This window comes from Euprymna scolopes, chromosome 10 (genome assembly GCF_053919585.1).
Source record: "Euprymna scolopes isolate OS-2025 chromosome 10, ASM5391958v1, whole genome shotgun sequence".
Classification (NCBI taxonomy): domain Eukaryota; kingdom Metazoa; phylum Mollusca; class Cephalopoda; order Sepiida; family Sepiolidae; genus Euprymna; species Euprymna scolopes.
The window spans coordinates 44,347,337-44,373,098 of record NC_136491.1 but is presented as its reverse complement, the minus strand read 5'-3'; the positions used below and the strand labels follow the sequence as shown (position 1 = coordinate 44,373,098).

The 25,762-nt window shown below is 33.6% G+C and overlaps 1 protein-coding gene across 1 annotated transcript in view; it reads left to right on the top strand.

Moving 5' to 3' along the window:
• LOC145285960 (mitogen-activated protein kinase kinase kinase 2-like) overlaps positions 1-25,762 on the top strand; it is a 578,382-nt gene that overhangs the window by 83,481 nt on the left and 469,139 nt on the right. Inside the window, exon 2 of the mRNA XM_080134486.1 lies at positions 16,809-16,884. The gene's annotated coding sequence lies outside the window, so the exon portion shown is untranslated. The remainder of the gene's footprint in view (positions 1-16,808; positions 16,885-25,762) is intronic.

Genomic DNA, 25,762 nt, shown 5'->3' with positions numbered 1-25,762 from the left:
ATATGCCTTGTTTGGGATCAACGAAATTTAAAATAATAAACAACTTGAATGTTTTTGCAAAAAACATCTTTAAAAGACTAAATAAAAACAAATGTTTTATCTATAAGTGTTTAGACCCAAAATTGGCAGAGAAATTTGGTAGAATCTGCAAAGGTCAACTATTTCAACTTTGATCTATTGGCAGCCAAATTTTAGCCCTAAAACTGATTAAAATGCTTGCCGCATGTCTGAATACCTGTTATGTATAAATTTCAAATGTTTAGACCCAAAATTGGCTGAGTAGTTTGCTAGACACTGCAAAGGTAAAATCTTTTGAACTTTGACCCCTTGGCAGCTCAAATTTTGACTCAAACTGATTAAAAAGCTTGCCTAATCTCTGAATATCCTTTATGTAAAATTTTAAATGTTTAGACCAAAAATTGGCTAAGTAATTTAGTAGAGACCGCAGAGGTCAAATTTTTTAAAACTTTGACCCCAATTATGACCCCTTAACATTTATTTTTTGGGGCTCAAATCAAATTAAAAAGTTGGATCCATGTCCAAGTAACCTACATTTAAAATTTCAAGTGTTTCGACCCAAAATTGGTGGAGGAGTTTGGTAGAGTTTTCAAAGGTCAAATCGTTGAACTTTAACCCACTGACAGCCAAATTGCTGGCCGAAAACCGATTAAAAAGATTTTCCCAAATCTCAATACCTCTTATATCAAATCTTGAGTCTCTAGACTGATAATTGACAGAGTTATTTGGTAGGGAAATACACACACACACACACACACACACACACACACACACACACACACACACACACACACACACACACACACACACACACACACACACACACATTTTCACTTTTGAATATAACAAAACACCTAAACCAAATCAATTAAGGCAATATCTTCCAAGGGAAATATGTTAAACGTCAGACTGTGTCATTTAAATGTTGGAAGCTTGTGTGATATTGTTGGGTTTCTTCCCAAAACTCGTCTAGTTATAATCATTGTAAAGAAATCCCCTTCTTTTCTACTAAAACAAAATGACACTTCCATGTACAGAGGTTCTTTGCAAGAACTTCCCCATCTGTTAAACTCAGCATAACATGTTTGCTGCCAAGCTGATTACAACAAGGTAATTTTCAAGTCCAGTGTTAACAAATACTTGCCAAGCCTACCTTTTTAGTAATCAAATTCAAGCCATTCCATCCATCGCTTCCAATCTCCTCATGGTATCGGTCATCTTCCAACTGACAGTCTAATTAACTCTTATCCCTGAGTGGTCTTTAACGTTAAGCAATGACTCATTGGTATACTCTTTCTCAAATTAAAAATAAAAATCCTAACCCAAGCAGAAAGTAAACAAAATATAATGATAATGATGAAAATGATGCATGCTTAAAACCATGTTTTGATAGTCTTAACTGATCTCATAGTCTGTGATGATATCCATTGCGCCAACCTCTCAATTAAAGTTGCAAGTGCTAATTAAAACGATTCGTCTGTTGAAACGATGAAGATCATCTGATCATCCGAGGTATGATGCGCTGATTTGTGTGGAGCTATCCTCATTCACTTGTCCCAGCAAGCCTAATCCAACGGTAGGACAGGGTCTAGGCAGCTGGAGGTCAGGTAGCTGCCGTAAGTGTCAATGTCATTCTGCATACAGTGCCACGTATTCCCAAATGGTCACCCTTCTGGTACTGGCCAGGCTCAACGTTGCTTAACTTCAGTGGTCTAACAAGAACTGACATGTGCCAACATGGTTATGCTATGTACAAGTGCTACTTACCTAATTATTAGATGTCACAAAAAAATCCTTTCCTAAAATTTTTTCTCAGAGATGCTGGGTTATTGTTAATTTAGGCCACTGTATGTGCTTGCCCTTGGGGATTCTAACCACATGCTCTCCATGTCTGTAATTGGCATCACTTTGGTTAAGCCCATCAAAAAAACTGTTTCCTATTTTGTTGCTTCGAAAAAGTGTCCATTGTTTATAAAATAAACTTGTTAATTCGGTTATTAAATAACCAATAGTACAATTTGTCTCTACAGGTGGCCTAGACAGCACCTCCCATGGAAAAAACGAAAATGTTTTTTAAATTAGCTAAGTACACACTTTATGGCATTCTAATTTATTCTAAGTCCAATCCAAAAATAAATGGAGGACATGAAAGAATTTTGAACAGAAAAGCTGCTAATACTTCATCCTGCATCCCTGACACATAAAACTCTCTCTCATATATATATATATATATATATATATATATATATGACTTTGTCTGTGTTTTTTTTTGGGGGGGGGCGGGGGGACAGTATCTACCAAATTATTCTGATAACTTTAGATCTAAAACTTGATATATAGGAGATTTGGACCTGTTGAACAAATTTGCTTTGGGTTTTAGCTAGTAAAAATAGCTGCTAATGTATCAAAATTGAAAAAAATTGGAACTTGGCGCTTCTCTGTGCATGTTCAAATATGCATCTATAGGTTAACCGTTATTTTTTTTTTTTTTAAGGTTTTACATGCGTATCGGCAGGGCTCAGATGGTAACGAGTAAGGCTGGAGAATTATATATTTTGGTTTCAATTCTAGCTGATTGCACCTAAGTCATTTTTTTTGTTTTAACTTTTGAAATCTCTACGATATATTGGGTACAATATGATAACCAATAGAGTATTGGCTCTATAATAATAAATACAAAATCTGCATAAATTTAAATATATTTACACATATTTTATGATCCGGTCATGTCGGGGGGGGGGGGTTAATATATATTGGATACAATATAAAAATCAATAGATAATAAGTTCTATAATAATTAGTATGGAATCTGCATGAGTTAAAATATATTTAAGTGTATTTTACAGCTGAACAACGCCAGGTGGCTTGCTAGTATACGTATATAGTTGAGTTTTTTGTCACACTGACATTGATATTAAAAGCCCACTTTTCTATTTAAAGTGAATACAACTATTTTTTTTTACCCTAAACGAAGTGTTTTTTTGTTTTTTTTACTTGAGTCACCACTTATCAAGTTTCGAAAGCCACTCAAGGATAAGGGTTAATGAATGTAAGGTGGTAGTGTAGTAATTGTTAATGGTGTAAATTGGGCAGAATTTGATTATTTATGAGGACAGATCAAGAACTTGTTTACATTGGACTTGAAGGCTACCATGTTGTATTCAATCGGGAAGCAGGCCAGCAGAACAGTGTTCCACAAACAGGTAGTTCTGAGAAAGAAGCTTTGTTCATAGAATCTGCGTGTAGATTTAGGCACAGATAGAGAGTGGGGAAATCGTATATAGTGGTTGTAGCTAGTCAAGTGTTTTTTTGTAAAAGTTTGGCAAAGGGGAACCATAGATTGGAGTTCAGTTGAGCACTTGCCATGGAAATAATGATAGAGCAGATACAGGCTCACAGCATTTTATTCTGTTGGGAAGAGGTTATACGGAAGAGAAAATGGCATCACCTATTAGGTTCCGAAGCTGACCTTGAATTTTATGAAGGCAGGATAGGGCGTGCTGAGCAGCTCCTGCCCAGATGTGGCAACAGTACTCCATTTTAAGATGTACCTGGCTCTTATACAGATGGAGGATTGCATCGGCAGTGAGATATATACTGAAGCGGTAGAGTGATCCAACCATTTTTCCAGCGATCTTGGCAACAGATTCGATGTATGTGTTCGATTTCAGATCAGGAGTAAAGGTACATACACATATATATCCAGTAATAACCACAGGGTAAAAATCCAAAAAATATTTGCTGTGTTTATATATATATGTGCTTAATAATAAATAGAACTATTTACTTATAATAAGTGTTATTTACACAAACATAGCATAACTACACAACCAGAACTTGTTTTAGTTGTAGCTTTAATAAGTTTGGTATCTTCACGCTGATAAGTATATTCTTTATGGTTTTATACTGTGGAATCAGATATACAAAACGATAAAGAATGGACATCAGCCTGAAGATGTTGAGCTTATTAGAGCCATAACTTAAATATGTTCTAAACGCCTCCCTGATGGCAGCCTCCAGAGTGTTGATGGTGTTGTGGGCATGCTTGTTGGTCTTGGCTCTAATCATGCCCCAGAAGAAATAGTCAAAGGGGTAGCAGCTAGGTGAGGGAACCACAAGTCTGGCGACATGTCATCATGCCCTTGTGCCTAGGAATGGAACCCTGCTAGAAGGCCACAGGGGTATCTAGCAGCGATTTTGTCCATATAGAGTTCCACATCATCTCCTGGTAAATCTTGGTGATGATTGCCAGGATCTTATAGAAGAAGAATGGGGCATGGCATCCCTCTTGCTGAAGATGGCAACAAAAACCATGATGGAAGAGTGGAAGCTCCTCACTATTTTTGCATATTGACTTGTTATTCAACGTGTGACTTGCATTGTGTTTGAGCTGTGCTTGAGCTTGTTCATAAATGCCTTGATGAGTATGTCATATTTTGATCGTTAAACACATTGTGACGGCCCATGTCAGCAGCTATCTTGGTGTAACTGTGGCTTTTATCTGACTTTCATTTGTGTATATCCTTGATGGCAATAACAGACTGATTGGTCATAACAGCCAAAGAATGAACATTGTAGACCTGTCACTTGGCAATAGATTCATCGTTGTTCTGGCAGGCCTTCCACTTCCTTTAAATGTTCATGATGATGATCCTCTTGAACCTAAACCAGGTCATCACTTTCACAGACTTCTTCATGACGCTACTGTTCATATTCCATCCTAGAAAAGAGTAAAAAAAAAAAAAAAAACATTGTTAGTCAAACTGTTAAGTCTTTATTTTCATTTAGTTTTTATCAAATGTAAGATTTTGCTGCAACACTATGTAATATGCACAAAAAAAAAGAAATAAATCTATAAATATTTGAAGATATTAATATGTACATAAGAGTTATTTACTCCGGTGGTGAAATAGTACCGGGAGTTATCTGCCCCTGGTACAGGAAGTACCGGTGAGTTATCTGTTCTTTAGGACTATATAAGAACAGGTTTAAAACATTCATTTGATTTTTTGAGTGGAATTCAGCAATGAACAGGAAAACAACATATTCCAATTACTTTACAATGAAGAACTTGAAGCACAAAAACATTTCCCCAAACAAATTTGGCGTCAAATGAATCCAAAAGAGTTGATATGCCACAAAGTAAACATAATTTTAAATCAGTTACTAACAAACACAAAGATAAAAGAAGCTGTTAGATCTTTTCTCAGTGATGACAAAAGCAAAACTGACATATTTTTTGTTTTGTTTTTGTTTGTACTTTAATTACTGATTGTTCCATTACAAGGGTAATTAACTCTGGTCAACGTTAAAGGCCTGTTGCCTAGCGACTGGATTCTGCTTGTGCTTTCTTGCTGCTACTTTATTCATTTCTTTTCTTTGCCTTTCATTTTTCTCCCAGTTGGCTAGGAATTAGGTTTCATAGCATTCTATGAGATCGGAGTAGAACTAACTAACTAACTAACATATATATATATATATATATATATATATATATATATATATATATATATATATATATAATAGCTGCTTATTTTCAGGAGTGTTTCTTCCTTTTAAGCACTGTATATCTACAAATTAGCCTAAATTAAATGATACAACTTCCTGTGAAATATTATCTGGCTTCAGATCAGAAGTCATTTCGGTTATTGTTGCGTATCCTTTTTAATTTGGATCTATGTCTGTCTTTCTTTCTCTCTCTCTCTCTCTCTCTCTCTCTCTCTCTCTCTATATATATATATATATATATATATATATATATATATATATATATATAAACTATTTCATTTACTCACATAAATTTAATATACGAAAGTATAGATTTATGCGTAAACTTTAAGTATTTACTTCAAAAGTGCTCAATACGTAGGTAGAGCTAGTTAGTAATTTATAAAATATATATGGCGATTAAGCTACACTGAATATTCTGCGTTTCATCCACTATAGGATTCGTCAGGCTAAAATAAGCCTGACGAATCCTATAGTGGATGAAACGCAGAATATTCAGTGTAGCTTAATCGCCATATATATTTTATAAATTACTATATATATATATATATATATATATATATATATATATATATATATATATATATATATACTAACCAATGTACTCGTCAATGCCAGGTTTCTCAAACTTTTCTCTTCTGCAAATCAATTCCAATGGAAAAAGTTGTTTTTTCATTAAAAAATTTTTTTTTACTGTGCAATAAATTAATTATAACATAAATAAACAAATGCATTATTCATGCTTATGATGATCGATATCGGCTAGGAAGGAAATAATTGGAACGATATATTAAAAAAAACACAAAAAAACGGTAGTATCATTTTGGGAATAATAAAAATGATTGAACATTAGTTTCTAATATTTTTTTTAATTTTTTTACATAATTTGAATAATTAAAATAATTTTTTTTTAAATAACATTTTCACCCCAAACAAGGTACAGTGCCACTTTTATGTATGGGGCTACTATCAGGAATATGAGTTGTAGAGATGTAGGAAGTTGAGCAGCAAGATGTCTGTTCACATTACGCTTGAACTTATGCATGTCAGTACAGTTGGAAAAGCAGGAAACCGGAAGGGAATTCAGAAGTCTAGCAGTTATGGGGAAGAAACTGAATTTTAGATTTAAGAACTTGTGTCATCAATAGGGCTATGAAAACAGCATATTCTTTTCAGTATATATCTTGAGTATATATCCGACACAGTTAATCAACCGAGAACCACATCACTCTATATAAAATCATATAAGATATCAACGGATACACAGTCGAGAGTCAAAACAATGAAAAGAACATGCGGTTGCCATAGCCCTAGTCATCAATAAGGACATTGGATTGAAGATGCTAATTCAAATTTGAGATTAGTTCGACTCTTAGATTAACCATTTAACTATGCTGTCTTGACACATAGACAACTTTAAATTATATATATATATATATATATATATATATATATATATATATATATATATATATATATATATATATTTGTTTACCGTTTTTGGGGAAAGAATTCCAACAAAGTGCTCAATTACAAAGAAAAAAACCTTTTTTTCGATATAAGAGCTTAATATTTATTTATTTAAATGTACAGAAAGTGAGAAAAACATTGGTACCGTCGGTTTCAAGCCCTTATGTTAGGCTTGAAACCGACGGTACCTATGTTTTCCTGACCTTCTGTACATTTAAATAAATAAATCTATAATATAAAGCTGTGTATGTGTGTCTGGTCACGAATAGGCTCCTATATTGTTGACTATTTTAAAAAACTGATTACATATAATGATAGAAGATGTATCGAGACACATGAATGGGTATGTTTGATCTAGCAGAACGGTGGTTCATTAAAAGTATGGAAAAAAAAAATTAAAAAAAAAAAAAAACGTTTACAAGTGTTTTTGATATAGATGTACATAAGACTACTTTGATAAGTATGTTTTAACTTAAATAGGGATGGTATCATAAAATTGTGGTGTCTACGTTCGCACCTGGCCTCCATAGAATGGAAATCAGCACAAACTTTAATAAAGACTTTTCATATCTATCTGCGTAAGTATACTTTGATAATTATGTTTCAGTTTGAAGAAATATAGTATAATAAAATTATTGGGTGTTCATTCGCGCCTGACCTCCATAGAATGGAAATATGTCACAAAGTTTAACAAGTTTTTTTGTGATATAGATCCACAGAATATTGTGATAAGTGTTTCAGTGTGAACAGGTATGGTATAATAAATTATGGGGTTTATCTATTTTATTTTTACTTTCATCATATTTTGCTTTGGTTTTGATACCCCCAAATTCGAAGCTATCTCTTTACAACCCTTCGTTTTCATAACCTATCATACTTTCATAAATCAGAGTCCATTTTCTGTAGGCTGTTTTTGAACCCAGTCAACGACGGGTACTTTTGCTAGTATATATATATATATATATATATATATATATATATATATAAAGTAGCAGTGTTCATGTATGTGTCTGTGTGTACAACTCTCCTACAGCCCACACCAAACCTGGCATGATGATGGTCCCTCACCTAGGGATGGTGCACATAATTTTTAAGGTCAAAGGTCAAGGCCATAGCATATGTATAAATACTCTACTACAGCCCACACTGCTAGACCGATCATGATGAAACCTGGCATAATGTTAGCCCCCCCCCCCTCCCACCTAGGGATATATCATACCAATTTCCAAGGTAACGGTCAATGGTCAAGGTCATAACATATATATACTCTCCTACAACCCACACCACTGGACTGATCATGACTAAACCTCATATGATGATGGTCTCCGACCTAGAAATAGTGCACACCATTTTCAAGGTTAAAGTCATATTTAGTGCGCCTGTTAACATCCACTTACTGCAAGGGTGCCTGCAAAGCAGGAACCTGAGTGTACAGCAAAGTCACGCACAAAGCATGGGTATCTTTGCTAGTATATATATATATATATATATATATATATATATAGTCATCCACATACAGTACTGTTTCGCTGTTTCACAGCTCATCAGTGCGGCTAGACATATATATATATATATATACTAGTGAGGATGCCTGGCCTTGTTGGGTCATAAAATACGCTTAAATATATTTTAATTCATTCAGATTTATTATTACGTAGCCAATTCTCTAGTGACGTACTTAATATGTATAAGTGATTAAAAACGTTTTAAAAGGACTTTGGTGCTATCAGCTCGAATCCAAATCAAAACATTTAGTGTTCCAGCTGCAGTCTCTAAAATAAAATATGTTGGCAAGTTGATTTTCAAAAATTTTGGAGAATAAAACCTCTTCATCTGACAAAGAGATTTTATTCTAAAAAGATTTAGGGATATAAACTTAGCCTGACAAAGATTTTATTCTTGAAAATTTTAGGATATCAACATCTACCATCCTGTATGACACATTGTTAAATAAATCTATATATATATATATATATATATATATATATATATATATATAAAAATGAAAGTATCTGTCTGTCTGTGTACATTTCCCTACATAATAACTCAATTTTCAGTCTACAGACTCGAAATTTGATATACAGGGTAGTGAGATTTGGGAAAAGCTTTGTAATCAGTTTTCGGCCAGAAATTTGGCTGATAAGGGGTCAAAATGCAACGATTTGACCTTTGAGAACTCTACCAAACTCCTCCGCCAATTTTGGGTCTAAACAATTGAGATTTTAGATATCGGTTCCTTAGACATGGATCTAACTTAATAATTTGAGCCCAAAACAATAAATGTTAAGGGCTCATAATAGGAGTCAAAGTTAAAAAAATTTTACCTTTGTGGTCTCTACCAAATTACTCAGACAATTTCTGGTCTAAACTTTTGAAATTTTACATAAAGGGTATTCAGAGATAGGGCAAGCTTTTTAATCAGTTTGGGTCGAAAATTTGAGCTACAAATATATAAATGTATGTATGTATGTTTGCATGTCTGTCTAAAACTTTCGATAGAAGCGACAGATTTTTACAAGATCAGTATCGTTTTGAAGCTCGACCCTTCAGACGGCAAATACCGAAAAATTGGCTAAAAACATTAATTTCTTCACCCTCAACTGGGAACTTTTCTACAGGGAGGGGTCGCTTTTTTGCCAATATTTTTGAAAGTCATCCCTCCTTTTTATTGTCAAGCCTTAACTTAAACCTATGTCATTTCCGATTTGGTGGTGGTCATAACAGCAAAGATGTCACATTTTTTTCACATCCTTTTCCTCCTTCACGGTACGGGTTCAAGCCTGCCTTCCCACTACCACTTTTTTTTTTTTTTTGCTCAACACACACCTCCAAACACATGGGCAACGGCGGGCACCCATGCTAGTATATCTATAAAAGTGAAAATGTCTGTTTGTGTGTGTCTGTGTCTGTCTGTCTGTGTACATTTCCCTACACAATAACTCTGTCAATTTTTAGTCTACAGATTCGAGATTTGACATAAGGTGTACTGAGATTTGGGAAATTCTTTTTGATCGGTTTTCGGCCAGAAATTTTGCTGTTAAGGGGTCAAAGTTCAATGATTTGGCCTTTGAGAACTCTACCAAACTCCTCTGCCAATTTTGGGTCTAAACACTTGAAATTTTAGATTTAGGTTCTTTGGACATGGATCTAACTTTATAATTTTATTTGAGCCTAAAACAATAAATGCTAAGGGATCATAATTGGGGTCAAAGTTTAAAAACATTGACTTCTGCGATCTCTACCAAATTACTTAGCCAATTTTTTGTCTAAATATTTGTAATTTTACATAAAGTGTATTCAGAGATAGGGCAAACTTTTTAATCGGTTTTTGGCCGAATATTTGGCTGCCAAGGGTCAAAGTTCTAACAATTTTACATTTACGGTCTCTAGCAAACCTTTAAGCCAATTTTGCGTCTAAACATTTGAAATTATACATAAAGAGTATTCAGACATGCAGGAAGCTTTTTAATCAGTTTTTGGGTGAATGTTTTGCTGCCAAGAGGTCAAGTTTTCTTTATGGTAGTTAAGGAAGCCTATTACATAGAAAGACATTACCGTACATATGCATACTTTTTAATATATACATAAATTTGTGAACAGTATATAGGGCCAATGCAAAGCCGGGCTGAACTGCTTGTATATTATAATTGAAAATTATTGAAATTCCTTAAATATTGTCATGATTCTTTTATTTTTATTTTTTATTCTTTCTTTATTTTTTTTTAATTACATTTTCACCCCAAACAAGGCGCATTGCCACTTTGGTGTAGGGGGCTACTATCAGGGGCAGCAACTACTGGGGCACTAAGTTGGGATTTGGGCAGCAAGATGTCGGTTCACGTTGCACTTGAACTTCTGCATGTCAGTACAGTTGGGGAGCAGGAACTTGGAATGGAATTCCAGTGTCTAGCGGTTCTGGGGAAGAAACTACTGGAGTACAAAGATCTTTTACATCTGGGGATCTTTACTGTGTGGGGGTGGGATTTAGCTGCCTGTCAGGTTTGTCGAGGGTGTCTACGTCATGGGGGCACAAGTGTCTGCAGTTCGTCAGAGCATTCACCATTAAAATACTTGTAGAACAAGCAGAGGGATGCAACGTTTCGTCGATAGGACAGAGGCTGAAGCTTAGATGCCAGTTCAGGGCCTATCAGATTGGCGACTCTTTTTTGAACCTTGTCTAGGAGCGAGAGACTAATAGGAGATGCACCGGCCCAAATGTGACAACAATACTCCATACATGGGCGAATGGTGGCCTTATAGAGGTACAGGATACTTTCAGGTGTCAGCAGTTTTCTAGCACGGTAGAGAGAGCCTACCCTTTTCGCAGCGGCCCTGGCAATGTTTTCAATATAATTATTCCAACTCATGTTTCCTGTGAACGTTAGGCCAAGCAGTTTGAAAGATGTACTCTCAGACAGGGAGTCACTGGCCATTGCTATTGGTGGCAGAGGGGTTTCTTGTAATTATTGAAGGAAACCAGTTTAGTCTTGGCAGCATTGAATGTGACCATCCATTTATGTCCCCATTCCACTACAGATTGGAGGTCATCCTCTAGTGTTTTTGCCATTACACTGACGCATTGTAATAGCCTTCATACATAACTCCTTATATATATATATATATATATATGTTTATGGGAAAATATTTTTATTCAATTATATTTCATTTTTTATTGCTACCAATCCTTTAATTTAGGAAGCTTGATGTAACTACAGAGCATATACAAATAAATGACAAAAGGTCTATATTCTAAATTTCAAGATGTCCATCTTACTGTTTATTTCTTTAAGCATGTTAAAATGTTCAATTGTTGACAGCACCTGTTTCGTAGCACAGAATCCTTCATGTAATTATTATGCCAATTTTTTAAATTGATTCCACTCTTAACTCTTCAGAAGAAAAAGAACTCATCAATTTTTAAAAGAAAATAAAGGAATATGGGCGTGATTATGAAAATCGGAAGAGAAGTTGCAATTTTAGTTACGCCATTTTTGAAGTTAAAAGAAAACGCAATTGCAACTTCTCTAGTATAATACTAAAATTTTGACAATCTTGCTGGCTTGCTTTCTTGCACATTGAATGTTTTAGATGATGGGAGAAAAAGCAGATGAGATGAAATGGTAGGGGAAAGGAAGCAGGAAGTAGTAACAGCAGTAGCATAAGACAAGGACAGTAAGAGGATGAGATAAACAAAGAAGAAATAGAAATATATTAGCAACCTTCGCTTAGAATTTAATAGGTTACTTAAAGCACGACTGGTAGATTCCTTGCATACATAACATGAACTAGTTGCATCATTGAATTTTAAAGAATTATTTTTGGTATTCAGAGGATGGAAGTAGTTTATTCTGGCCCTATTCTGTCAAGGTTAGGTATTTTTTCTGGGATGTCCTGGAAAGTTCATTCTCACAGGCTTTGTCTTCTCACTTTGGCCATGAACCAACCTCTTCTACTAGGAAATGCTAATGGCGCTGCTCAAGCATTTTTTGTAGACTAGAGTGTGCTTACCTTAGTTCGTTGGTATTTCTAAACTACATGCAGGCAGGGAGATGAATTTAAAAAAAAAAAAAAAATTTTCATATGTTTTTAGATTTCTATGTATAGGATTCATTTTTATACTAATGCCAGGGAATTTGGATTATTGACATTCAAGATGAGAACAATAGTCCGAATAATACATTTTATCAATCCTTATTTTAAAAATTCATAGAAGGCCACCATTCGCCCATATATGGAGTATTGTTACATTTAGGCTGGTACATCTGCTACAAGCACTCACTCCTGGACAGGGTCCAAAAGAGAGTCGCCAACCTGATAGGCCCTGAACTGTCATCTAAGCTTCAGCCTCTGTCCCATCAACGAAATGTTGCATCCCTCTGCTTGTTCTACAAATATTTTAATGGTGAATGCTTTGACGAACTACAAACACTTGTACCCCCTCAACGTAAATACCCTCGACAAACCCGACAAGTAGCAAGATCCCACTCCCACACAGTAGAGATCCCTAGATGTAAGAAAGCCTTCTACTCTAATAAGTTCTTCCCCAGAACTGCAAGACTTTGGAACTCCTTTCCGAGATTCTGCTTTCCCAACTGTACTGACATGCAGAAGTTCAAGTGTAATGTGAACAGACATCTTGCTGTTCATTTCTCTTCATAGTATCCCTGCAATTTATATATTCTCGATATTAGCCCCCTACATCAAAGTGGTACTGTGCTTTGTTTGAGGTGATAATTGAATAAAAAAATTTTTTTTTTTTAATCAGTATGAACACAAATTGATACGAAAATAGAAACCACTTGATGTGTTTTCTATTTCATAGATGCATTTTATATTTTGAATTTTATTGACTATTGCTCATCGGAAAACACTACTAAAACATTTTTTCCACAATTCAGCAATAAGAGCCATTGTCAAGATACATGAAGAAGGTCACAGTTTACATCAGCCGAAATATTGTGAGAATGACACCCAATATGAGAACAGTAGTTCAAAGAATCCCAGTAATAATACATAACAGAACAAGTGATAAGCTCTTGCTTTCATCAAGGGGTGTTTCTATATTATAATAAAGAAAAAATATTAAATGTCAAGTAAAACAAATGGTACCAATGTAATCGTCAGGTCTCAAATAGTAACATATCAAAAAATTATGGAAAACAATAAGGTAGAAAAAAATTAATTTTTCATTAAAAAAGACATTTGTAAAATCTAGCAATTTAGTTTCAAAATTAACGATTTTTTGAATTTGAGAGTAAACAAGGGAGGTAATTAAGTTTTCAATTTCTCACAAATTCAAACAGCTATCGTTTTTATAATTAAAAGTTAAAAATTCAAACAGCTATTGTTTTTATAATTAAAAGTTAAAAATTCAATCAGCTATCGTTTTTATAATTAAAAGTTAAAAATTCAATCAGCTATCGTTTTTATAATTAAAAGTTAAAAATTCAAACAGCTATCGTTTTTATAATTAACAGTTAAAAATTCAAACAGCTATCGTTTTTATAATTAAAAGTTAAAAATTCAATCAGCTATCGTTTTTATAATTAAAAGTTAAAAATTCAATCAGCTATCGTTTTTATAATTAAAAGTTAAAAATTCAAACAGCTATCGTTTTTATAATTAAGTTAAAAATTCAAACAGCTATCGTTTTTATAATTAACAGTTAAAAATTCAAACAGCTAAAAAAGTTATTTAAAAAAAAAGAATTCACAAATTGTGTGTTTTGTTTATGTTTTGCTGAATAAATTCTGTCTGCTGTCAACTGAGGTACTCCTCTCTTTTGCTTACGTCACATGACCCAATATGTCCGACCCAGCATGTAATCTTATCAAACATTTTTACTCTTATTGGAACTGTTTTTCATGAACAATTATTTTTTCATCTTATCGTTTTCTGTAATTGTTGGATATGTTACTAATTGTGACATGACAATTACTTGAAATTCAATATTTTTTTGTTATTATAATACAGAAGCACCCATCAAGAAGATACGTTATTAAAAATGCTTTACTTGATGTAATTGGTTACCATACTAATGTTAGCTAAAAGCAGGTGGGTTCAACAAAGGTGTACCTGCGATCTTGAGTGACGGGCCAAGGGTCATAGGTCAAACGACTTCCTGTTAGAAAAGGTGTGGGAATATTGGTATTCATTTAAAGTTGTCAGTTGAGCTTTGAAGCACTTATTGAGTCCGAATTAAATGCAGAAGGGAGTATTTGCTGGATTGAGATCTATTAGAATACCAAGCTAGGACACTGACCCATTTGGGATAGAACAAATCAACCTTCTTCTATGGTATAAAATGCGAAAATACTTGGAACTGGCCAACAAACATTCTAAGCTGACGAAATGAATAATTAATCAACTATAATGATAGATGTTGTTTTTGTTTCAATATATCAGTTATGAAAATGTATGCCAATTAGGCTACACAAAATTTTCTGTATTTCATCCCTGTAGGAAATCATCAGACTAAAATCTGATTCTCTATGGGGATTAAACATGGAAAGATTCCATGTAGCTTAATTGCCATATATTTTCATGATATACTACTTAGCTTTACTCACATATTTAAAAAAAAACAAACACCTTTTTATTGCATTTTCACCCTAAACAAGGCACAGTGCAACTTTGATATAGCATGCTACTATTTGGGACATAATTTGCAGGGATACTATGTAGGGAGTTGAGCAGCAAGATGTCTGTTCATATTACACTTGAACTTCTACATGTCAGTACAGAAGGGAATTCCAAAATCTGGCAGTTCTGGGGAAGAAATCATTAAAGTAGAAGTAGGGCTCCTATCACAATAGGTACAACTTCTACCTTCTTCAACTTCCACAATCTTTTTATCTCTCTTTTCAAGTCTTGTTACTTTTCGACCTTCTCCTTTTCTTTCTCCTCCACATTCACATCAGCTGACATTGCTATATCAATGATTATTGCCTTGTGTTCCTTTTTTGTCCAACAAGACTAAATCTGGTCTCCTTGCTTGAATCACATTATCACATTGGGTATTCATATCCTACCTTAATTTCACATTATCACTCTCCAACAACCCTTCTGGAACATGCTTGTACCATTTTTCACTGCATTCTAACCCTCTCTTTGTGAATATATCCCAATGGACCTGTCTTGCAATATTGTCATGCCATCTCTTGTATTTTTTATATTATTATTATTATTTGTATTATCTTTTTCTTTTTCTGTTGCAAGTTCACCTTTTAAAAGAACATTCAAATTTTTCAGTTTTTGTTACAATAATAAACTATTAAAAATAGTAAAATGATTGCAATGGCTTTTCTAAATTGAATGGGAAATAATATTCATATGTATTCTTTGGACTTTTCAGACTATTGTTTTCATTTTTGATTTGATTCAGCAGATGTAACCTCCAACCTTCTTAAGGTGCATCGTCGAACTCAGGAATCTGTATGAATTTCAAATAAAGAACCATGTGGGACAAAAGTAGAGCCAACGAGCAATAACTCATAGAATCAGTTGAGAGCCCAAAGCCGATGAGTCAATCTGGAATAAAAAAAAAACATAAAAGAATGATCAACATGGAAACATGATTATCTGGCCTTCATGTTGGTGATGTTCTCGACGTATGACCAAGATCACTGTGTAATATCTGTTCTGATGCTACACGTCACCTTTTTTTGTTCTCGTTTAGTAGAGGAGAAATCCTTCATGGTTGAGACAATTATTATTTTTGTCTCTATCCAGAGTGCCCCTTTTTGGGGTGCTAGATTTTGCTCACATTAAAAATTGATCTTGTGTCTAACTCTGCCCTCGTGGGGAGGCAAGTAAATAGTAACAGGAATACATGCACATGATGTATTCCAACAGAACTCTTTATTTAATAAACGGGGGTAGCTTGATCTTGTTCTATCAGCTGTGACTGAGCAAGGGTCTTAATTGATCTGTAATTGTATTCTGAGTATTGCCCACACTAACATTGAACCTTCAATCTCCAAAAGACTTAGAATTGATTAGTATTTAGCACTTATATCCGTTATGCCACAGGTTCTTGCGGGCAGAATAAGACCGAGCTATCCTTGTGGATTAAATGAAGGGCTCTGCTCTAAATTTCGCACAGATGCCCAAGTTTGAGAAGATGTACCTGAAGAAGATAGGAAGTTACATTGGTCTGAACTTTGTGAGACTAACATCGAAGATGAGAACAGTAGTCCAAATGATCCAAATTATCAATCCTCATCTAAAAAATTCCAGAACATAATATTTATCTAATATAATAATAAAAGAAAAAATGAATTTAATTTTATGTATTTTTTCTTTTATTTCAGACTAAATAAATGGACTAACTGAATTTACTTAATATTGGATATTGTTATTTTCTGTTAAAGGATTACTTTTACTAAGGTAAGTTTTATTTGGGCTTGTTGATTATTTAGTTTTGATATATCCTCTGTTCTATAATAAAAACCAATAATAAATATATGTACATCTATCCCATCATGCAAAGTAAAAGATGTACCGTTTTCTGGCCTCCTACAAAACCACTTTAAGCGGTGGGTGGGAAGCAAGAAATGAATAGGGGGTCAGATAATCATCTTAGACACTTGAAAAGAATTTTTAAAGAAATCTTCTATATTCTATAATAAAAAGTTAACGATGGGTGTTTTTTGTTTGTTAGCTCATCAGAAATTATAACAATAATCTCTACTATTCTATATATAAAGCAAAAACTTTGTGTGTGTGAGTTTGTTTCCTGTGGACTGGAAAGTGACTGAACCGATTTTTATGGAATTTCAAACAAAGGTACTTTATGTTCCTGGCAGTGTTCTTAGCAGTGGCATAGCAACTGTTTTTGCTGCTCAAGGCGGTCGTAAGATTTGCTGCTCCCCCCCCCCCCCGGCAGCATTTGATAACCTGTTAATCTTCAAAATTCCAAAATGCCCTGAAAATATTTATTTTCATGGAACTACGATCGCGAATGATGGAACAACATCTATTGTGTGTTGCGCCTCATGCGATATGTGGTATCATTTCAGTTGCGTTGGGATTCATCAGTAGGACGCCATGAGTGTTCTAAAAAACCCTCCAAATATTTATTTTCATGGACCTAAAATCAAAGGTCTAATTTTAGACTGCTGCTATTAGTCTTAGACTTTTATCTTATACAGTATTCCTATATATATATATATACAGTCATTGTCAAAGAAAATCAAAGATTTTTCAAAACAAAAATGTATTATTCAAATTATTGAAAAAATTTGTTAAATTAACTGGCTATGTAAGCAAGTAATTACAGACTGGATATGCAAACAAAGGAAACAAAAGATTTTTCAAAACAAAAACGTATAATTCAAATTATAAAAAAATTATTAAATTAATTGGCTATAAAAACAAATACAATAAATTTAAATGAGAACATTTGAAAATGTTATGAAATGATAGAATTATTTTTATTTACTTTTTTGTTGTTAAATTCCGAATTTTTGCCAAAAACATTGCTTTATCAAGGAGTGGATAGTCTGATGTAGTTTTCTCTACTTTTTCTTGATAATGTTATTAAGAGATCGAGCCTCCTAAAGAGAAAAAAACATCTTGTATCGGTGCTGTTTGAAATTCGTGTGTGTAATTACTCGGTTTAAGCACAAAATTTAAGAAATGGAGTCATACATTTTAGAAAATATTTTTTTTATATAAATTTAAATAAGAACATTTAAAAATCTGAAAATGTTATGAAATGATAAAATCATTTTTATTTACTTTTTTTTTTTGTTAATAATGTTTCAACCCCAAAAGATAGTTTAAAAAAATTTTAAATGAATTTATTTATAAATTGAAAATAATGCTATAAATTGTGAGAGAACTGCCACAAGGCATCAAGTCAATTGAAAATTTATAGACAGACTTTTTGCGCTTTTTTTTTTTTTCAGCAAAGGTATCAATAACTCTTATCAAAATTAATTCCATCGACAAGTTCCCTCTCTATGGAGAGGATTGCCAAGTCTGTAAGCCTCTTGTCTGGCTCATTGTTGATTGAAGTTAGTTCTTTATGAGCTTCAGTTTCGAAAAAGTGCTCACAGCTGGCAACACTAATAGCTTGGGTAAGGAAAATGCGCAGCAAGATCACAATATTAAGGACAAACCCCAAGGTGATATCTCTGTATGAAATTTAAAAGTTCAAGAGGTTCATTGATTTTGTCTTTTCCTGAAGCTTTTACAAAATACTGTAATGACTTCCTTTCGGCAAAGAATTTCTCTTTTTCTGTATCTTTGTCAACTTTACCAAGCTGACAATCATAATTACCATTAAGCAGATTTGACGGTGTAAGAAAAGCATATTTACTTGCAAGATTGTGAACTTGTTGAAATCTGCAAGATATTTCTTCAATCAACCTGTCTATGACAGACAACATTTCCCGTCTCAACTCACTATCAAACCCCAACGCTGCATCAGTCAATCCTTCGCCATACATTCAGTTCTTTTTGCAGACATGACGCTCCATACTTATCCCCATTTCAGAGCAGAGGTTCTTTTGATTCGTCTATTGCAGTGTCCACTATCTTTTCTCTATTCTGAAAAAGGCTGTTTCTCAACACCGTCAGCTTGAAAAAACTTCATTGCAGATCCAGCCCTTTTGCTTGAAGATACTTCTGGCATCATTGATTTCTGGGAGAATAGTTTTCCAAAGGCTCAGAAATAAAAAGAAAATTAAATGGCAGTATCGAGTTTAGAATTAAAGATGCATCTGATCTTGTGATTGCATTTCTCCTTCTGTGAACTGTTCCAGGGCAATGACGACTTCCAATAATTTTTTTATCACCACATTTACAGCGTCTGCTGATTACTTCATCTAGTTTCCACAGCCCGCTTGATACTTAGACTGGTCAACTGAATCAAGACGTCCCACTGATGTGTAGATGCAGAAAAGAATGAGAATAACTGGTGTACCAAAAAATGCAACAAAATGAACTGCTACGGAAGCTGCATATACATACATACATACATACAGATTTAGTGAATGGTTTGTACATAGCACAAATAGAGCTTAGATTTCGGAGATGCGTTTCTGCAACCTGATCGGTGGCCTGCCATAACAGCAGGATTATCAAATGCCTAGACAATACAGTCACCAATCCGAATCCCATTGTTCTCCAGTTTCCTGAAAATTGGTTCAGAAATTTCGACCGCGCTTTTACTCTTTGTCTCAATGAAGTGGAGAAATGACACCTCCACCTTCACTTCATTTTTGTCAATTTTTACGTAGTGCAACACCTCACTCATCTGGTCCTTGTGAGATGCATCAGGAGTGCTATAAAAAATTATGCATAAATATTTGCTTTCTTTGATCTGATCGATGATTGTATTTCTCACCTGCTTTGCCAAAATGCTCACAAATTCATTTTGAATTTCTGGTGACAGATGAGAAGTAGCGATTTTCTTTGCCAGGTTAACTTTTACCAAATGTTCACAGAGCACAGGCCAATAAATTTACCAATTCTAAAAAACTCCCTTTGTTTTCTTGACCTCTTTCATCATCATGGATGTCTTCCTGGTGACCTTATAGTGCCAGATCCTGTTTGGCGAGAAACCTGATGATGTCCAGCAATCTAGCTAAGATTTCCCGCCACTTCTTAGTTTCCTTGTCAATAAGATTTAAAAAAATTTTTTTGATTACATTTTCACCCCAAACAAGGCACATTGCCACTTTGGTGTAGGGGGCTACTATCAGGGGCAACAGCTACTGGGGTACTATGTTGGGATTTAGGCAGCAAGATGTCGTCTCATGTTACACTTGAACTTCTGCATGTCAGTACAGTTGGGGAAGCAGTGGCCTGGAATGGAATTCCAGAGTTTAGCGGTTCTGGGGAAGAAACTACTGGAGTAGAAAGATCTTTTATATCTGTGTGGGGGTGGGATTTAGCTGCCTGTCGCGTTTGTCGAGGGTGTCTACGTCGTGGGGGCACAAGTGTCTGCAGTTCGCCAGAGCATTCACCATTAAAATACTTGTAGAACAGGCAGAGGGATGCAACATTACGTCGATGGGACAGAGGCTGAAGCTTAGATGCCAGTTCAGGGCCTATCAGATTTGCGACTCTCTTTTGAACCTTGTCTAGGAGCGAGAGACTAGTAGCAGATGCACCAGCCCAAATGTGAAAACAATACTCCATACATGGGCGAATAGTGGTCTTATAGAGGTACAGGATACTTTCGGGTGTTAGTAGTTTTCTAGCACGGTAGAGAGAGCCTACCTTCTTCGCAGTGGCCCTGGCAACGCTTTCAATGTAATTGTTCCAACTCATGTTTCCTGTGAACGTTAGGCCAAGCAGTTTGAAAGATGTACTCCCAGATAAAGAGTCACTGGCCATTGCTATTGGTGGCGGAGAAGGTTTCTTGTAATTATTGAATGAAACCAGTTTAGTCTTGACAGCATTGAATGTGACCATCCATTTATGTCCCCATTCAACTACAGATTGGAGGTCATCCTCTAGTGTTTTTGCCATTTCTTTAGATATATGTTCATTTGTTTTCCTGCCTGTTACTTTGTCAATTACCTTTCTTCCAGCAAGTCTGATCTTTAGCGCCTTCCAGTTGAAGAACGCCTGAGCATAAAATGTGCTAGCTTTGTGTTCATATACTTTTAAATTTAATTTCCACCAATTTATAAACTCTCATCACCAGAAAAACTTGACAGTTCAGTTGAAAACAGTCTGCAAAATAAGGCTTCTCTGGAAGGAGAATACACAATCCATGTTCGTAAACTTTTCTCACCATTCCGCAAAGCCCGATAGAACCAGTTTTTTGTTAGCTTTCTAACGTCGCCTTTTGTTTTCATTTCTGGTCACGCTACTTCCTTGAATTCACGATCGAGGTACTGCACAGCAGTAGATCTCTGCTGAACAATTTCATGGTTAATGGCAACAGGCCATAGACCAACATCTCTAAAATCAGTTGCAGTGTATGTTTTCGCACCAACTAGTGATTGCCTTTCCAATTCTTCAACTTCACGCGCATCATCATCATTGACAGTTTTTGATGTATCAACGCTGTCAATGTCGAATTCCGAAGTAAGGGTATCAACGTTAGCAATATCAACTTTATCTTCGCTCTCAGCATTATTTTCGCCTTTCGTTTCCACCATTTCAGCTGTAGAAGTCTTTTTGATAAATTCCAACAGCGCGCTTTTATTCCTTTTTTGTTTCTTCTTTTGTTTTCCGCTTTTTATGGAATGCCGCACCATTCTCCGTCATTCTATTCATTATCTTCTTTGAAAATTCACGCAAATATTCTGAAAAAATTAAAAATACTAGTTTAAAAAATAGCATGGTATTTCTCTGCATAAGCATCTTCTTGTGTTGTTCTGTACAAGTACCACAAAAGGTGAGATATCACCCCCCCCCAATAAAAAAATCAGTTTTCTGAGATACCTATCCCTAAAAATATATATATATACATAGAGCAAGAGTAGTTAAAAAGTAAAACACGCTTATTATTAGTTATTGTTATCAGCAGTTGAGTTGTTTTTTTCTTGCTAGGCTGTACAGTTGACTTGCTAATTTTGTTTTGCTAAAATTTGCGTTCCGTTCCATTTTTTACATCTGTTTGTGGCCACCATCTTGCATACAACTTTAGTCAAAATTGACAAAAGAATGGATGGCTTAAGATTTTTTTTAGAAAAAAAAAAATAATTTATATGTTTTTTTTTTTAATGACAACACCCCCCACCCCCACCCCACCCCCCACACACACTCACAAAAGTAGAGGTTTATGTAGAATAAAAAAAATTGAATGGTAAAACTTTTTTTATAGTTTCTTCAAATCTAGTACAGTTTGTATTGTGGCCACTGAAGTTTTCAATTTTGAAAATAATTTTAATTTACGGGGAGCAGGTTGGTTATTCAACTTCCAGAAAAAAGGCAACTTTTCCATAGAAAAAATATTTCAAGAAAATCACTTTTTGCTTAACTGCTCTAAAATGCTAGAAAAGCTCGAATATGGAGGTTTATTTTACATTAAATTTACTCTAAATTCTTAAATTTATTTTTTTGTTTATTTCTTCTCGCTTGGTAGATGATTATCTAAGAAAGCAAAAAAGGGGAGAAAAAATCAATACAAAACGAATAAATGTTACAAAAGGCAAGACAAGTAACTCTTCTACCTTGTAAAAGAATGCATTTGACTTTTACAAAGGAAACAATTCGAACTTTTGCATTACATTAAAATAAAAGTTTAAACATGAAACAAAAATTAAAAAAAATATATATCAGTAATTAATTTTCAATTCATGAAACACATTTTGAATGTCTTTAAAATAGGTTTAAAAAATACACTTACATTTTATATGAGCAAATTCTCAATGTCTTTTGTGTGTTCTCTTAGGGTATGGGAAACCTGAAAACTAAATTACGGAATGGAATCAAAAAATATTATTTACCAAAAATAATTTCTATTTACATTCTATATATTTTATGTTATTTTCTATATATTCCTGAGATTTTATGGCTTTATATTGCCATCCAAATATGTCTTCTCTTATTCAGAAATTTTGTTTCAGTAAACATATAAATTGAGATCAAAGAAGAAATGAGCCAACAAATGTTGTCGCGTATAGATGAGAAAGGTTTGAATTCATTAATTTTATTACTGTCTAATTCATCTGAGGCTTAAGACTTTGAAATTATCAAAAGTTTGTTTTTGTAAGCACACTTTTTGATAACTTATTATAAACCTACGAAACCAGAAAAAAGCACAGCGTACAAAAAAAAAAAAAAAAAAAAAAAAAACTGACAAAACCCACAAAACAAAAACAGATAAAATATCAAATAAATCAAAAACATTAAAAATCACTTTTTACATTTTATTTTAATTTAATTGAATTTAGGAAAGGAGAACTAATTTTTGCAAGGTATGAAAATGAAGCATCTATGGAATAAATGGTAATTGGAAATAAATTTTAAGACCATTCTTTAAGAGGATATAGTTTTAAATAAGAGAATTCAGGTGCCTCTCACAGAAATATACATATTTTTAAATATTTACTTATGTTTGAAAGCAAAATAAATCGATTTTTTAAAGTTAGGTGCATGTTCTAAGGATACTTTTCTTGTAATATCTTTTACAATTATATTAATAAAAAAGTAATAAATTAAAATCCTATTACCAGATTTAATTCATCATAGTATATTTCGGTTTATTCATAAATATGTCAGTGATTATAAAATTTTGTTAATAGTTCGAAAAAAAAAAAAAATCAATTACTCTGTGACTGTTCGAAACTTGAAAGGAATTCCGGCAGTATTTAAACTATCGAATAGAAAGCCACTTAAACAGTATTTAAGGTGTAGCGCTTAGTCCCTATTTAAAATTATACCCGCCCCCGATTGGTTGATCATAAAATTCGTTTTCAGTCAATTTTTATTTCGTAGTTGCTTAATGTTTCTACAATTCCAAATTTACGTAATTTTCTGTTGCTAATTTTCCAATGTCCAATTTTCTGTTGCATCATTTAATTATCAGTTATGTTTGAAAGTATTTTTCTTGACAAAAATGTTTTGTTTAATTTTTCTATAATTTTCGGAGGGAACATGTAAATTAAATGCTTTCTTTGAAAGGTTATCTAAAGAATTTATGAAATCTAAAAAAAAAAATATTTTGTTCAATAAGTAAAATAAATTTACATAGTATTTTGATGTTATTATCATTTTAGTTTTAGTGATAATTTTAAACCAATAAATATTTATCATTAGTATCAATAATGAAAAATTAAGTTAAAAATTTAAAAGAATCGGTTTTGGAATCAGAAAACAGGGACACATTTTTCTGATTCCGATACCTCTAACAGTTCCGATTGTTTTATAACCTGAAAGACTCATTTTGGTAGAAAATTTCCGATTTTTGTTAGCTTTTATTTATTTTTATTTATTTTTTTCTATTTTTTATCTTTACCCTCTCAAAATGCTACCTCCTGGGGCAGACCGCCCTTCTCCTTCCTACGCCATTGGTTCTTAGGTTTGTATCGGAATGTCTCCAATAATATTGATGATTGATAATCGAAATAATCCGATGAAAGAAGGAACAGGAGATTTTGACCAAAGTTAACATCTTGCACAACTTAACATCACAAGTGTATTTGAGAAGTTTTATTACCACACTAGCCGAAAGGTTCAGAATATAGAGTCAACAATTGGTTCTTTGATATGACAGGGGTGCGTTCAAAATGAATGTTTCTGTTTAAAGCACAATCCCCAACTAAAGCAGGCAATCAAATTGATTTGATTGAAAAAATTGGTGATTTCACCGATTTCAATGAAAATAAAAATATGGTGGTGTGAAACATTTGTTGATCATCATTCCGGGCAACGTCGCATCTCCCTGCTTGTAATTTATATATGAAAAAGTAAATTTCTAGCATAATTCTATGAGTATATATAACTCTTTTAGTAATATGTCTCGATAAATAGCGAGTGAGAATACTAGTAATGCATTTTTTTTCCTCATAACTTTTGACGTAAGGGGTGACCAAATGAGTCATAGTTTTTTTATGTACTAATACAAATAGTAGTATATATTACCAGAAAACAAAGGTTTTACGACAGCCAATCATGACTATCTTAATATAAAAATGATGGTATCATAAATCGAGAAAAGCTATCTATTTGATCAGTTCTGATTTCTAAAATTACCATCTAACACATCAGAAATATATAATATTTTTATTTTCTGCTACATTTTTTTTATTCATTTTTCCAAAATTATTTTCTTTAGATTAAAAAATTTTTTTTTTCTAATTAAAAAATGTATTTCACTTCTACCGACATTAAGTATTGTTTTCTCATCTATTCAGTTTTTTTTTTTATTAACAAATGCTGAAATAAAATCTAAAAAAATATTGTAGTATGTAAAAAATTTGGTACAGTTTCTGGAGAAAAAATTTAAACGACCTCATTTTAAAATTGAATATTGTACCCGTTATTTGAAACAAATTTTCTCATTTGATTTGCAATTCTTCCTGGATGAAACTCTTCATTTTGGATAATCACTAAAGCTGCAAATAATCCTTTTAATTAATTGAATACTTAAAAAATTATTCATGCATTTATATTTGTCTTAAAGCTTCAAAATTTGATAGTCACTTTGGGGAAAAGCCAGATAATTATTACCGGATGAAGCTGTAAATATGTCAGATTTTTTTTTAACGGATAGAGGGGTGGCGTTTTTGGCATAGTCAGACAAGTTAATCTGACGATTATAGATACTGTGTGATAAGTAAGAAATGGTAATCATACA